The 13,363-nt window shown below is 48.8% G+C and overlaps 1 protein-coding gene across 8 annotated transcripts in view; it reads left to right on the top strand.

Annotated features, from left to right (window-relative positions):
- Positions 1 to 13,363, top strand: part of RBFOX3 (RNA binding fox-1 homolog 3) — a 293,920-nt gene that overhangs the window by 103,408 nt on the left and 177,149 nt on the right. For 4 of the 8 annotated variants that reach the window (XM_067547198.1, XM_067547195.1, XM_067547197.1 and 1 more), the window contains one exon: positions 9,343 to 9,383. The exons of the other annotated variants lie outside the window; for them this stretch is intronic. The gene's annotated coding sequence lies outside the window, so the exon portion shown is untranslated. The remainder of the gene's footprint in view (positions 1 to 9,342; positions 9,384 to 13,363) is intronic. 8 annotated transcript variants of the gene reach the window in all.

Genomic DNA, 13,363 nt, shown 5'->3' with positions numbered 1-13,363 from the left:
TGATCAGAGAGCAAGTGTGAAAAATCAGGATGGGGGTGGGGGGTAATAGGTGCCCATATGAAGCAAAGCCCCGAATATCGGGACTGTCCCTATAAAATTGGGACATCTGGTCACCCTATCCATGACCAAATCTTATCCTTCGATATAGTTGAGGTGGGTGGCAGAGTTGTGGGAGTTCAAGATTGCAGTGTCAGATGTCAGGGGTGGAGGGGTGTTGACAGAGCTGTGTGTGGAGCCGCTAGGGCTAGAATAGCAGGGGGATTGACAGGGCATCAGCAGCAGTTTGGTGAGGAGTCGAGAGCTGGAATAGCCGAGGGGGATGCAGGTCCAGACTGAGGGGCAGCAGAGTGGTGGGGTGCAAGGTAGAAGCCCTGAGGGATAGGATAGCAGGTTGCTGCAGGGTAGGATTGAGATGTGTTGACAGAGCTGAATCAGGCCCAGGACTAGAACAGTAGAATGCTGCAGGCTGGGTGGTGGGCAGTATAGGAGCTATGGAGGTCTCAGCACAGCAGTGTGTCCTTCAGTCTTGTGAGCAGTAAGATACACCCAGAATTTGGTGGCGGGGGATAGGGGAGAGTGTCTCTTTGCAACACTGACTGTTGGGCTGAAGTATTTCAGCATGGAGGCTCTACGTCCTCCAGGTAGCACTGAGCTACCTGCAAAATAAGTTTTCTTGGGTCCCCTGCCCACCTCTCTGAGAAGTCACTAGCTGTGCTTCAAAGTTTTCTTATCATGATTATTTCTTGTGGTCTGGCATCTGTTGAAGTGACAGCAGCCAGGGAGAGTGAAGGGACTGGAACAGATTTCTCATAAAAAGTAGCTAAGTCAATGAAACCATGATGGTGCCTGCATCCTGCATTTAAACGTTGTGATACATCATTGGTGAGGCATGCACACGCATGAACACACACACACACACCCTCTTCCCCATTTCAGGACCCTGCATTTAATCTCATCCACAGACCTGCCTTATTCTACTCACTAGCGCAATTGCAGACAATAATAAGGCCACCCCAGCTGATATTCAATCTTCATAACAGAGCTGGACACCCTTATCTGGCAGCCTGACAGCAGGGAGAGAAGTGCCTGACAAATTCTTATTGCTGCACACAGCTATCACTTTGCAGAGGCTGCTCCAGCATCCACCCCAATTCACCTTGCCTCTTTCTGGCATGATACCTGAAAGCTGGTCTGTCTTGATCCTGGCGGAGTTCCTTTGACATCATGCAAGCATGGGGAGATAGGGGCAGCCTTTGCCATACTGCATGTGGCAGGTAGATGTGCGGACTTACTTGCAGCAGTGCATTCAGAAAGAATAAAATAACCCTGAAAATGTTGGACTAAGCTTGACCCCGGCTCTTGGCCTGCCCTGGTCTGACTGGCTGTCCTCAGCCCAATGCCTTAGTCTTGCATGCAGTGGCAGTTTAGGCATGCAGGCAGCATTGGCAAAGGTGTAATGGAAATGATAACTTCCCCTTCTACAGCCCCTTCCATCCCAGAACAGTGCTTAGATCCTATAGTGGATAAGATCTCAAAGCATTTTAACAGCTGTGAATTATGCCACACCAGCTTCCCTCGGAGGTAGGAAGTGTTCTTCCATTTACAGAGGCACAGACTGAGTTAGTGGCTGAGCTGCCAGTAGAAACCAAGGCCCAGTTTTAAAAAGTATTTAGTTGTTGCTGAGTTCAGCGTTGCAGTACCTAACTGATTTAGGAGCCTAAATACTGTCAACAGGGTTTTGGCTCCTAAATGCTTAAATTCCTTTTGAAAATGAGATTTTTGGCTCCTAAATCAGTTAGTTGTTGCAATGCTGAAAGTGAAGCAGCTTCTAAATATCTTCAGAAATCTGGGTCCAAGAGTCCTAACTCCCATTCCTTTGTTGTGACGACTAGCGCATGTTCCCTGTCAATGCTGGATTAACACAGAAGAGCCACGTGGCTGGCATTTCACCAACACTTTCAGGAGTGATCAGTTTGTGCAGACTGCTCAGAGCAGTGGTTCTGTTCTGTCACGGCTTGAGGATGTGCTCTGACTGTGGGAGCGAGAGACACTCCAGCCACATCTTGGAGTCATTTGTTTTGTGGGGAGGGTGAGTGCTCTGTGGAAGAGTTGTGACTGGTTGATGCAAAGTAAAAGGTAGTTCCTCTGTAGAGCTAAATTGCTGAAGATACAAGACAGCACTAGGCTGTACAAGAGGAATGCTTATTTCAGGGCAGAGCATCTCATCCAGCTTTTGTTTTGTGCTTTCTTCCAGGAGGGAAAGTGTGAACGGAGACAGATTTATTAGACGCTGTGCATGCACATATGTGCATGGGAAGGCAACTATTTCCCATTCTCCGGGGACATGCAGAGCGGGAAGAGTCCCACTATCCTAGAGCAGAGTGGCAGGTCCAGTCCTAGTGTCTGTGTTAGGAAGGAAGCACAGTCCTGTTTTGTGTATGGGGGAGGGTGGACAGCCCAGTCTATAAGTACAGCGCTGCAGTGTTGCAGCTGTGCTGATACAGCTGCGTTGCTGCAGTGCCTGTAGTGAAGATGCTCTATGCCAATGAGAGAGTTCTCCCGTCAGCATACAAAAACCACCCCCGCGAGTGGCATAAGTGCCATAACTCATGTCACTCTGGGGTGCAATATTCACACACCGAGTGACAGAAGTTTTGCCGACACAAGTGGTAGTGTAGACTTAGTATCTAGCGGAGAAATTCAGGGTTGGCAAATGGCCCCCTGCTAGCTGACCCTTCAAGAGCATCATCTGTGTGTTGCAACTCTGGCACCTGGGGAATGTTGCTACCCTGTTGCAGAGCCAGGTAGGGGCTGGAGGGGAGAACCCAGGCAAAAAGGGAGGCAAAACGCAGAGTAAGTGTTAGATTTTCAGTGTTACCTGCTTTCATTAAAAATCAATGATCCACTTGTGTGCTTCCACTCTACCTCACCGAGAGCAAGGCCCGTGGTGCTGGGGACAGGATCAGACCCCAGGCAGCATTTTCATCATCAGTCTCTTCTCTCTGCTGCTTACCCCTCCCACTCAGAAACTAACCAGTTCATCTCCGGCTTCATCAGAGCCAAGATTTACAGACCATCTCTGCCGATTGCTGTCTCTTCCTTCTCTCGTGATATATCACGCTTGGCTCCTGCTTTGCAGCCCCTGGGACACTTCGTCAGGCAGAATTTCTACCTTGTCATGCCTGGATTCTATGGCGGGGAAATGTGAGCAGTAATGTTAAAATAATGGAAAGGCAGGAGGGGTGGGGAGGATGATGCAGGGACATGGAAGGTCAGGCCCGGCCTAGAGCAGGGATTGGCAGAACAGACAGTGCTTGAGACCAGCACAAAACTGGGTTCTGCCTCCACCTATACTTGGAGGGATGTGTCACTCCCAACCCATGTTCCTCCCTCTTCATGTTTACGGGGGTGACGTGCCCCCTGTGCAGAAGGCAGAGCAAGGCCTAGGTGCCACTCAAGTCCCACCTAAGCACTTAGGGCCTGGTGCTGAATTGCACCCCAAGTGCCCTATCTTGCTTCCTTTAAACCCCTTTGTATGATGCCCCCACCTCCCACTTAGCCTTCGAATGCCAGTCTCCTCAGGCAAGTTCTGCTTGCCAGGGCTGCATCTGGCTAGCCCAGATTGTAATCTCTTTGGGGCAGAGATGTGTTCTTGCATGTTTATAAAGCACCAGCTCTCCCATGGCGCTGTGTCAAGAGACTACAATATTGGTGTAAACGCTTCCCCAGCCTCCTCTGGTGGCTTCTGGGAAAACCTCTGCTGCCTGGGTAGGAAGCAACAGTGCTGCAGCTGGGTAGCATGGGGAGGAATTACAGCCTGGGGGGCTTTATAATGGGTGCAATACTTAAGGTGAAGCTGGGCCCTTTCATTGGCTTTAGTCCTCACTGATGGTTCTGGAGCCCAAGAAGGGAGAGTTCTATTCTGATCAGGTGCAAAATACACAGACTGTGGATTGTTAAGTAAATCGAGAAGCTTATTCCTGCTTTGTTCAAACCCCAGGGGGTAGATCAGGGTTCTCTAAATAAGGGGAAACCCATTCTCCAGCTGCCAAGAGGGTGAAGTGAAGCCAGAATTACACATGGGCCACTCTCTCTTGGGGAGGCACATTGGTGGCTCATACTTCCACGCCTTAGAACAGACGACTCAGGGCACTTGCCAGTTCAAAGCACATGGCCGTGTCGTTTTGCCCAGATAACCCTGAGTCTTCTCTCTTGGGGCCAGTTCCCTTGTGTGTCATTTTTGTTTTTAATAAATAAATCAAAGCTCCCACTGCTGTTCCCATCACTCCCCTCTATCCGCTCAGCACTCTCCCAAGCCCTTTTTCACTCTGGGCAAGATGAATGTCTGCACAGATGCCCTACGCTAGCTGTGAAGTGGGGAGAGATCTGATCATCTGTCCCAAACGTTGAAAGTCCTGGCCCATGCTCCCTTATGGCAGGACCAAAGCTGAGCGAAAGACATTGCTGCTGTTGTCAGCTGAAGCTGTGCTTTCTTTCCCACCAAGCATTCTTCGTGTGTCCCCTAGCGTTGTTCTAAGGCAGTGCCAGCAGCCATGCTAGGGCCTGCAGGTGCCTTCAGCCTGGGACTCCCTGCCCAGCCCATCGGTCTCCTATGCTGAAGGCCGTGTCCGTTTGTCAGTGTAGAGAGGCACTGGAAGGGAAGAGACAGAAAGCACTACCTGGCTGAGGGAGGGGGAAGGAAAGGATGCCTAGATGGAGTTCTGGCATGGCTTTACTCACTTGAATACAGTGCACGGTTTAGTGGAGAAAGGTGCAGCCTTCCCAGTCGTCAGTGGGACCGTGGGCCTGAGTGCCCCGCAGTACACACATGATCAGGGTGACGCTGACTGGCAGCTGCCGCTCACAGGAGCCTGAAGCTTTCCTGTCCCTCAGCCGTCCTTCCTACCAGACATTTTTAGTGTAATGGGCTCTTTGTATTTCTGGAAGAACGGGGAGGGAGAATCACTGACATGAAAGCTCTGCTTTTAAAGTATTTAAATGGACAGCTGTCACTTGAGCGCATGTTGGATTCTTCCAAGCCCGCAGGTAACAGTGACATGCTGCTCTTTCATGACAGAGGAAGGGAAGGCAGTTGGGTGGGTGCTGACCTGAAGGAGTTGATTGGACAGAGCAGTCAGAAAGGTGTCTCATACTGAATTAGGGGTGAAACAAATGGCTAGGTGTTCCCCCAAAGTATGGGCCCTTCGGAAAACCAGATGTCACTGGCAGACCTCACCATGCAGTTTGCTGGTACCTGCAGAGTACCAGAACGGGGTGTAGTCGCACAGTACTGGAGCATGTAGCACCCCTGAGCGGCACCCTTTTGGCGAGTCCCTGTATATGCCACACACAGATCTATGGACAGGGCTCATATATGGTCCAGGAAGGCCCTTGGATGCTGTGGTGAGGAGTGCCATAAGTACCTACACAGCCAAGCCACACCAGTGCATGCAGCATACCTGTTTGTATGTTGTACCTCCATTATACAAAGACCTGTGTGGGCCGGGCATGTGTCTGTGTGACTTGGCCAGTGCTTTTCGAGTGCCAGGCAGGCTCGGGGGATCCTCTCCAGGCTTACCTGGTGTGATACATACTGTAAGAGCTCCCTTTCTAGGTGCTTGCTTCTCCCAGAACATGCGGAGCCAGGACTGCCTCCTGCAAGCCATGATTTAGTCACCAGAGGAATTTTCGGAAACTGTTTAAAACCAGTTCTCTGGTTATGACAGCCTCTGTACTGTTGAGGAGGATGAAAGTCTCAGGGAAGGAGAACCTCAAACTGTAGCGGAAGGAAACAATCCCATAGTTGGGACCCTCCTTTCAGATGATGTCCTGGTATACTCTCCCACTGAGGGTACCTCTCTGGGGGAAGGAACTCCAGTTATTAGGAGAAGACGAGTAATAGTAATGGGGGGACTCAATCATTAGAAACATAGATAGCTGGGTTTGTGATGACTGGGAGAACCATATGGTGACTTGTTTTCTGGGTGCAAAGGTTGCAGATCTCTTGAGACATCTAGACAGACTTGTTTGTAGTGCTGGGGACGAGCTGGTGGTCATGGTACATGTAGATACAGGTGACATAGGGAAGGATAGGAAAGAGGTTCTGGAGGCCAAATTTAGGCTGGTAGATAAGAGATTGAAGTCCAGGACCTCCGTGGTAACATTCTCTGAAATGCTTCCAGTTCAATACACAGAGCCAGTTAGACAGGCAGAACAGCAGGGTTTCAATGGATGAGATGATGGTGCAGGAAGGAGGGATTTAGTTTTATTAGGAACTGGGGAACCTTTTGGGAAAGGAGGAGCCTATACAGGAAGGACAGGCTCCACCTAAACCAAAATGGAACCAGATTGCTGGCACATAAAATTAAAAAGGTCGTAGAGCAGTTTTTAAACTAAGGGCTGGGGGAAAGCCAACAGGTGCGAGGAGCACGTGGTTCGGACAGAGACATCCCTTAGGGCAGGGCTCGACAAATTTGCTTTGGAGCTAGGAGCCAACCCAAAAATTAAGGAGCCAGACAACGTGGGCCCAGTGGCGGGGCACCCTGGCCAGAGCGTGGCAGCCACTCTCCCCTCCTGGCCCCGCACCTTCCCACCACCCCTCTCTCACAACATGGGCCCAGCGGCAGGGTGCCCTGGCTGGAGCGTGGCGGCCGCTTCCCCTGGAGAAATACTAGGTGCCAGAATTAAATTTCTAGGTGCCATGGCAACCTGGCGCCCTGGGTTTGTCAAGCCCTGCCTTAGGAGAGAATTTATTAATGGAAATTCTCTATATCTGAGTAAGGAGGAGAGGATAGAAGAGGATAAAATAAGGGTAGGATCTAATGAAAAACAGTCAAATGAAAGAGTCCCATTCAATTACATCACATAATGGCAGACTGCTAAAAAGTGAAAACATTTTTAAAGTGCTTATGTACAAATGCTAGAAGTCTAAATACTAAGATGGGTAAACTTGAGTGCCTCGTATTAAATGAGGATATTGCTATAATAGGCATCACAGAAACTAGGTGGAATGAGGATAATCAATGGGACACAGTAATACCAGGGTTAAAAATATGTCGGAAGGACAGAATAGGTCATACTGTTGGCGGAGTGGCACTATATGTGAAAGAAAGCACAGAGTCAAATGAAATAAAAATCTTAAATGAACCAAACTGTGCCCTAGAATCTCCGTGGATAGTAATTTCATGCTTCAATAATAAGAATCTAGCAGTAGGAATCTACTACTGACCCCTTGACCAGGATGGTGATAGCGACTGTTAAATGCTCAGGGAGATTAGAAAGGCTATAAAAATAAAAACCTCAGTAATAATAATGAAGGATTTCAACTATCCCCATATTGACTGGGTACATGTCACCTCAGGATGGGATGCAGAGATAAAGTTTCTTAACACCTTTAATAACTGCTTCTTGGGGCAGCTAGTCCTGGAACCCATGAGAGGAGAGGCAATTCTTGATTTAGTCCTGAGTGGAGCACAGGATCTGGTCCAAGAGGTGAATATAGCTGAACTGCTTGGTAATAGTGACCATAACATAATAAAAATTAACATCCCTGGGGGGGTGTAGGGGACTCCAAAGCAGCCTTCCACGGTAGCATTTAATTTCAGAAAGGGAATTACACAAAAATGAGTAAGTTAGTTAAACAGAAATTAAAAAGTACAATACCAAAAATGAAATCCCTGCAAGCTGCATGGAAACTTTTTAAAGACACCTTAATAGAAGCTTGTTCTAAATGTACAGATCATTTTGAAAAATGTGGAGATTTCATTCTGCTTCTCTCATTGGTCATTATGGTGGGGCTGCCTGTGTGGGCGGTGGGAGGGAAACAGTGAGAGTGTCTGGGGCCCAGGGATGGGCCAAAGAGCGTCACCCTCCCCACTGCCCTCAGGACAAGGTGCAGGAGCTCTCTGGTTCCTCCTCTCAAGGAGTGCTCATAACAGTGGGAAAACTGCTGTGTAGTATACGCGGGAGGGGCATAGTAGAGTGGAGTCGAAGGAATACAGCAAGGACTGGTGGGCTAAGCCTTGGGCTACGAGCCAGGGATCTCCTGGTTTCTATTTCCAGCTCATTGTGTGGCCTTTGGTGCAAGTCCTCCCCTGTTTTGTGCCTTTGTGAAATGGGATAAGACCTCCATGCTTCCTGGGAAGTGTGATGAATAGTTTGTGTTTGGAGATGGCAAGCACCATCTACATGGTAGGGGTCTGTCCCCATAATGCTTCCCTCTGCCCCATACAGGGAGGAGACTGTGCCCCCCACGGCTTGCTCCAAGGGCCCCCTCTGCCACACACGAGACAGGAGTGGCTTTGGCACTTCCTGTTAACAGTGGGACTCGCATAAGGAATCTCCATCCTTCTCCGCTCTGTTTAACAGATGTAATACTGGCCAAAGACATGGCTCCCTGTCATCCCACTGCCCCTCACCCTCTTGGCCATTCTCATTTCTGCATTGTCTCGGCTTTATGCACATGATGTAATAAATGATTGCAGCCTCACCACTCTCCTTGAGCGTGTGTGCGTGGAGCCATCCCGCTCCCCAAGTTGTCAGGCCAGGCCAGATTCTGCCAGGGTCCTTCCCCCCATGGTCATCACTGCCAGAGCCTTCATCCCAGACACTATTGAGCACTACAGTTGCCACCAGAAAGTTGATGTTTTCATTTTTCGTTTCCCTACAACAACTCGTTCCCCCGTAGATGATTTAGAGTCAAAAGTCTCTGTTCTGACACTGAGAGGGGTCCCCAGAGAAAATAATTTCCACCAGCAGGTGAAGTGACAGAAGTCCCATTAACAGCAGCATATGCCTGAAAACACAAACACGCGCACGCACACACAGACGGGGGGGGGGGAGTGAGGAGGAGAGAGAATGCAGCAGCCCACAGAAAGAGGAGAGAGTGAGGGGGGGGAAATGAAATCACTGGTAATTAGTCTGCTGCCATTGGGATACTCCCTGCTGATTTCCAGTGTTAGTGGAATTGGGATGTGCATCTTCCTCCTGAGCTGGGGCAGGGCTGTCGTCGTGTCCGTCCCCCCCTCCCCCCCCAATGCAGGCAGCCATAATTACCCACATTTATCGCAGGGCTTGCAAAACCTATTTGTCTAGCTGAATGTGACTAGAACTGCTGTGAATGAAATAAGGGCTCATGTACGCGGGACTGTGCCCCATCTGACTGGAGTGTAGAAAGTTCTGTCACCCGCTCCTCTCCTTGCCAGACACACCTGGAACCGGGAAGGATGCTGTTTGCTTTCTCCTTCATCTTTGAGTGTAAGGGAGGATTTGTGGGATTTCTGTGCACCGCACAATGTTCCCAGCACAAACCTTTCCCCTCTGTCTCTTTCTTTCAAATGGCAGGTCTGATCGCAGGGGATTTGCTGTCTGGATCCAGGCAAACTGTGAGTATCCCCATGGCCTGCTGCCTTTTGTGTCTCTCTCCTACCCCTCGTCCCACAGTCAGAGTCTGCTCTTGGATGATTTAATTCCATGAGCATGTGAACAAGAATTGTCTCTGCATGCACTTGGTTTGCAGGGGGATTATCCAGTGGAACTGGGAGTCTGTGTTGGTTTGGTGGGGCTTTTATTACATTGCTTGCCTTCAAGGAGAAACCACTTTTGTCTGTGGGTGAGAATGAAGTGCAGCCTGCCTGCCAGCAGCATCACCGAGAGCACACAGCCTCCCCTTGCTCTCCCTCAGCTCTTCAGCAAGTGCCCAGTTTGCAGTGTCCAGGAGCAGCGGAGATTCTAGGAGATTGCAGACTTGTTGGAGACCAGAGGGGATTTAGCTGGGTGCCTTTAAGGGCTGAGCAGGGGAGGCAGAGGCTGCATTTTATGTCTCTGTTGAACTTTCAGATACGCAATAGTGTGAGTGTCACACAGGTGCTCTCAAGGAATGTTAACAGGAGGTGTCTCCAGGGGAGATACCCCCCTCTCCTCTCACACCACTCCTACCAGGCTGTTTGATGATTCTGAAAAAGCCTGATCTGTTGTTTGAGCAAGCTGAGGAGAGAGGAAGTCTTGCTGGTGCTACAGTTGCCCCAGCTCGACATCCAGCTCACCAGTGAGGTGTGATGATTTGGGAGTTTGCCTCTATGAAACTAACAGCCAGAGCAACTGGGGCAAGGAGGTGACCTGTGGCTCTCTACCAGTGCCTCTGGTTCCCCCTCCTAACTCCCTGGTCCTGGATGCTAAGGACAAATCATGTCTGTCTGTCTGTCTCTTTGCTATAGCTGCAGTTGCAATATTTTAATTGCCAATATTTTAAGCACAAAGGATTCAGAGCCTCCATCCACCACGAGAGCGACATCTGTCCAGCCCTAGTGACTAAGTCCCAGACAGATGCCCAGAGTGGGCTCCTTTTTCAGATCCTCTCAAGCCCATAGGTTTTGATTTGGTGTCCTGGGCTGTGAAAATGCTTCCCCTGGCAGCCCATTGAGTGTCCAGGATGAGTCCAGTGCATATCCATGATAAGAATAGGTGAGTAAGAGGAGAGACGTGGCTGACTTCTGTGTATGGCATTAGCGAGACCAGCTTTGTTCACTTCTAGTCTCCACACTTCAAAAAGGATGCTGACAAAGTAGAAAGGGGTCAGAAAAGAGCTACAGAAATTATGTGAGGTCTGAAAGCTGCCTTATACTGAGCTTAAAAGTATACCTGTGTGAGGTATATGGGGGAGAGAGATATGGGTGGTTGTGTATTTTTTATGTATTCTGACAGTCGATGGTTCAGGGAGAGATTTCTGACAATAGATGGTCCTTTAATTTAGTGGGAAAGGCCAAAGAGATCCAGTGCCTGGAAACTGAAGCTAGTCAAACTCAGACAACAAATACAGTCAACGTTTTTACTAGTGAGAGTAATTATAGCCATTGGAACAAACTACCTAGGGACATGGTGAATTCTCTATCACCTGAAGCCTTTCAATCAAGACTAATGTCTGTCTAGAAGACACTGTAGCTCAAACAGAAATTCTGGGCTTGATGCAGAGATTAATGGGTGAGGTTCTCTGGCCTATGTTATAGAGGAGGTCAGACTAAATCGTAATGATCCCTTCTGGCCCTAAAATCTCTGAATAATATTTCTTCAGCATTTGTACTTGGAACCAAAGTTACACTTCAGACTCTGACAGAGGAAACTGACCTCTGAATGCAATTAGTGAAATAAAGGGGTTCTGTGTTTCTGTTGGGGTGAATGGGGATTTGTTCAGGAAAAGGGGGTGAGTATCATGAGGCAGTGCACTAAAAATTGACCTAGAAGAGACAACAGGAGGTAATGAAATGATGCCACAGACTCCCATGAGAATGTTGCTTTAGAGCAATGGCTTCCAAACTGTTAGTTCGCATACCACCTTCTTAAAAGAAGAATGAAGTGTCTGGATGGCTCATCAAGCTCCTGTATTACTGGTGTACACATGATCCCATTTGGAACCCCTCTCTGGAAGGCCTCTGGCAGTCCCCCCCTTCTCTAAAGCTGGAGCTCTGGTTTGTAGGGTACTTTGAGATTGGTGCATCTGTTTAGCTTTGTAACTTGTTTTGCCGTTCTGCTTATGCAGACAACCATATAGTGACTCCTGTGTGAGGTCTCTTCGTAATCTCAACCCAGTGCTTTATGGACAGGTGTCCATCTTCTGCAAACTACCTCCACAATCAGCACTTATTAGCAGACTCAGCAGAGCTGAGGGACTGGACGGACTATGGAGATTGAACTCTCCCGTACAGGTGAGCAAAGGGGAAGCATGTTGGCAGGACAGCATATAGGAAGCTTGCCATGCTGCTGCCTTTGCTCTGCCTGGGAATGAGGAATGTTGCTTACCAGTGTTGTCCATCTGGCACCTTTTGTCAGCGTGAAATTAATTTAAACCTAAGATAAAAACTTAATAAATAATTTGCCACAGGGGAACCAGGCCAGCCTCCTTGATAGCACTGTTCTTACTGCTTCCCACTTGGATAGAGCCTTGCATTTTCATGTCCTAGCAGGTATGCTGCACTGGAGGATTTGTAGAGCCCTGCAAATCTGCAAATATCTGCTTTATATCCACAGACCATTTTTTATGGATGGTGGATTGGATGCAGATCTCGAAGGTGGGGAAGCAGCTGTCTGCAACTCATAGCCATTGAGGCTGCTTCACCGCCTTTGAGATCTGGGGCTGGGGGCTGGCCGCCCATCAGCTGCTTGGCAGGCTGTGACGCACTGTACCCCATGTACACCCTTATGGTGTGATTTGTGTATCATTCATGTTCACCTTTATAGTGTAACTGTGTATGGTCTAATGCAAAGTGTGTCGTGTAAGGTGTTTCTGGAATGCTCATGGCGTACTGAACATTATTGGTATGGTAGTATGTTTCCTGCAATGTCACATATGTACAGATATGAAATTCTGCCATGTAATATCCCCAAAGGTATGTCTCACATAGTTTGAATAGATCCAAGCAAAGTGAGGGTTCATGCTTTGCAAAGGCATGCATACAGGAACAATGGACTGGCTTGAGCGCCTGAGAAGGCGACAGCTCATTTGACTCAAATGAAGGAAATCATGCCCATTGCCGGACATGGCCTATCACCTGACCCCAAGGGGTGTCGAGGAAACTTGTTAAAAGCAGAGGCATCTTCCTCGGGAGCTCTCCCTTGGACTCCATCTGCAATGCAACATCAAGGACACTGACAGACTGTCCACGGGGGTGGGAGGAAGGAGGGCCTGGCTGCAGGAGTCATCTCAGCCAGCCTGTGTGTAAGCTAACATCAAGGACTGAAAGGCTACTGAAGTGTTAAGTTTAGTTTAGGATGCGATTTATTCTTTTAATTAATTGTGATCAAATCCTTAATTCATATTAATCTGATTTATAATCACTTAAAATCTTGCTCTAGTCAATAAGCTTATTTGTTTGCTTTATCTAGAGGAGTACATGTGGATTGAGTGCGTGTAGAGATTTCACCTGGAGTTACAGAGCTGGTGCATATCAATTTCTTTGATAAATTGAAGGACAAATGTAATGAGCTTGCAGGGTGCAGTGTACAGCACTGAACGCTGTAAGACAGCAGTTTCCGGGGTTGCATCTGGGACAGTGGGTGTTTGCTGGGAGTCAGTCCCATAAGCGGCTGGCCAAAAGTGCTCCTTCACTAGGTCAGGGATCAGTTATTCACAGGAGGCTGGGGGTGGGCTGACCCAGGAGTGGGTGGTCAACACAATAAAGCAGAATAAGTCGGGGCCCAGGAGTGAGGGATTGGTGTGATCCAGCTACACACCAGTCCAAATGGCAGGGGGTGAACATCACACACAGCTCCCCCTGCAAGCTGCTAAACAGCTGTTTCATGGGGCCCCACCAATCAGCTGTTTGGCAGTTGCCTGCGGGGCCTGGCCCCCATAACAGCTGATCAGTGGCAG

The sequence above is a fragment of the Emydura macquarii genome, unplaced genomic scaffold (assembly GCF_026122565.2).
Source record: "Emydura macquarii macquarii isolate MOO-44397 ecotype Brisbane River unplaced genomic scaffold, CSIRO-AGI_Emac_v2 contig_1230, whole genome shotgun sequence".
In the NCBI taxonomy this organism is placed as follows: domain Eukaryota; kingdom Metazoa; phylum Chordata; order Testudines; family Chelidae; genus Emydura; species Emydura macquarii.
The sequence above is the reverse complement of the archived record's forward strand: the minus strand, read 5'-3'. Positions and strand labels throughout refer to the sequence as shown.